A 2,986-nucleotide genomic window follows, 5' to 3' on the forward strand; every position below is an offset into this window, starting at 1 on the left:
CTGAAGCGCACCAAGGCACTGCAGATCCCTGCGGATCGCCCTCAGCGCCCTGCGGGGCGGCACAGCCGCAGCCCCCGCTGCCCACGGCCCTCCGCCGGGATGCCGGGCGTGGATGCAGCCCAAGGAATGTTCCAGGGTGTTGTGACTCCCGCTGCCGGGATGGCCGCAGGCTCCGGGAAAGTCATAAACGCAGCGTGAGCACAGCCAGGTCCCAGGGGGTGAAGGAAAGCATGAAACCTGTTAATTTTTAGTAAGTCTGATGCCCTGGGGTCCACGTTGGTGCCGCACGGCCACGGCTGAGCGCGCTGCAGCTCCCACGGCACGGGGCCGATCCTGGGGGAAGCGGAGCCCCCGTCCTGCCCCCACCTCACTGCGATCCGATGCGTGCACCGGGCCTGAGCCCGAATTCCTGACCCGGCTGCGGGTCCGTGCTGCTGCCTGGAGGCGAGCCGGGCCCCAACAGGGGATGGTGGGGTCCGCAGCGCCGGCCCTGAGCCTTCCGTGCTACTTGAGGAAGACGAGCAGGAAGAAGGTGGCGACGATGAGGATGAGGATGCCGGCGGCGAAGCCGAGGCGCAGGTTCTCCACGGAGGTGAGGGGCGGCTGCGAGTCCAGCAGCAGCCCCCTGCCTGGCAGCCCCAGCACGAAGGCTCCCGGTGCCTCGGGGCCACGGCGGAGGCTGCAGGGGGCCACCATGCCGCTCACCGTAAAGATGGGAGCGTGGGCTGCGCAGGCCACCTCCAAGGCCAGGGAGCGCCTTGAGGCCCGATGGGCACCGCTGCCTTCATCCTCTTCCTCCTCCTCCCCGGCCGTGAGCTGGGTGCGGTGCGGGGTCCCCGGGATCGGCGTCAACCCGCGGCCTCCCGGGGCCATCTCGGGCACCAGCGTCACCGTCCTGCAGAAGGGGCAGCTGACGAAGGCGACGGAGGCAGCGCGGCACACCAGCTTGCGCAGGCAGTTCTGGCAGAGGGAGTGACTGCAGGGCAGCCGCTGGGGCGCCCTGACGCCCCGGTACGCCTCATAGCAGATCCCGCACTCCCCGCCGCTCTCCGGCCCCGCCGCCATGCCGCTCCCGGGCAGCGCCACGCGGCTGCTCGTGCTTTTGAAGGCCGGAGGCCGCTGCCGGCCGTGCCCTGGAAGGCGGGGGCTGAACTTCAGCCCGGACCCGGGGTGCCCGGCGGCGCTGCTGCGGCTCCTCCTCCGCTGCCCGGGGCTGCTGTGGAGCTCCGGGTGCCCCGGTGGCCCCGAAAGCAGGAGGCAGAGCCAGCGTTCCCTCCGGTGGTGCGTAATGATGGATGACCAACCCCAGTGCGCGGCCACGTGATAAGTTATCTGCCCACGGTCCGTGAAACAAAATGCTTCTTTCCTTCTTTTCCTTTACGGAGCCACGATATTCCAAGTATTCCTTAAGCACAACGTGTTGGTCTTGTTTTGTTTTACAACGAGCTCACCGAGCCCTGCGTGCCCAGCCCAGGGGCCGTCAGTGCTCAGCATCACATCACCCCTAACCTGGGGTCCCTCCGTGCAGCTGAGCAGGGCTGGCCCTGGGGATGATGGCAGCTCCTCCTGCCCCGGGCTTTCCTGGCACAGTGCGTTATGGGCAGGCAGCGGACCTTGCCCGAGGGCTCGTCACTCATTACCACCTCCTCGGGAACACCGGAGTCAGCCGGCAGCCGCTGGCACCTCGATGAGAGCAGCTGTGACAACTCCTCCCCGCGGGGCAACACGAGAGCAGCGCTGTGAGCTGCCAGCCGCCCTGCTGCCCCACCAGCTGGCACCCCACTGCTCCCATCCCCACGAGATGCCGGGCACCTCCATGCCCTGCCAGGCGAGGGGACGCGAGGCTGAGCCCCTCTGCGCTGTGTGCTAAAGGTGCTAAAGGCTCCGGAACGGACCTGCCCGTTCCCTGCGGTCACAGCTCCGTGCAAACAGAGGCGCAGCCATCAGGGCTCTCACACCGCTGCTTTCCTGGCAGCGCCCGGCTCCCTGCCAGCCCCATTTCCAGGCTGTGGTGCTGCATGGATGCTCTGCCAGAGCACAGTAAACAGAACACGATGGCAGCAGAGGTCCCTGAGGTCTCCAGCTGTCTGGAAGTCATCAGTACTGCGTCCAAATCATCAGATTTTTCCGTGTCTTTATCTGGGCCAGGAGGAGGTGCTACTGGGACAGCCAGGCATGGGGCAATAAAAAGGGATCGAACAACCAGCAGGAACCAGCTGTATTTAATAGCTTCTCCTGGGGGAAAGGGCTGCAGCAGGACCAGACTTATCTCTGTGTTTTATACTTGAGGTCAAGAGACTAAAAGCCCCACTGGGATCGTTACTTATTAATGACAATGGGGAACAACCCAGATGCCAACACACGCACACGAGGCAGAGCTGGAACTCTGTGGCAGGAACATTTCCCCCACACAACACATCTCAGTGAGGAATGTCTTCTAGCCAGAGCTGTCTCTCAAGCACTGGTTGTGAAGCTGCTGCAGATGCTGCTCTTCAATGGGATTGACAATGAGGGAGGGGAAGCACCTCACTCTGCCCTGCCTCCTGCTGCAGCCCCCCCAGCCATGCTGCCACTGCCTGCAAGAGCAGAAGTCTTGCCTATGGCAACAACACACAAGCAAGGCACTCTCAGCCTCCCAAAGCATTAACGAGGCCCTGGACAATTCTATTCTCTTGGAGGAGAATTCACCAGAGCAGAAGAATGGCAGTCCATGGCCATCATACAGCAGCTGCAGGGGCCCGGTGGCTTCAGAAGCAATGGCACTGTGTCCCTGCTGAGCAACAGGCAATTCCAATGGCAAATATATAGCCAGAGAGGAGCAAGCACCAGTATACCCAATGCCATCACCCAGTGCTCCCAGGCTGGATGGTGCACGCAGATGAAGAACCCAAGCCAAAGCCTGGAAAGCCACCGGGAAGGTGGAGGGCTGCTGAGAGCTCTGGGTGCATCCAGCAGCTAGCCAGGGCTGCGTGCAGGGAGAGGGCAG

The sequence above is a fragment of the Phasianus colchicus genome, chromosome 19, assembly GCF_987193195.1.
Source record: "Phasianus colchicus chromosome 19, bPhaCol1.hap1.1, whole genome shotgun sequence".
NCBI classification, from domain to species: domain Eukaryota; kingdom Metazoa; phylum Chordata; class Aves; order Galliformes; family Phasianidae; genus Phasianus; species Phasianus colchicus.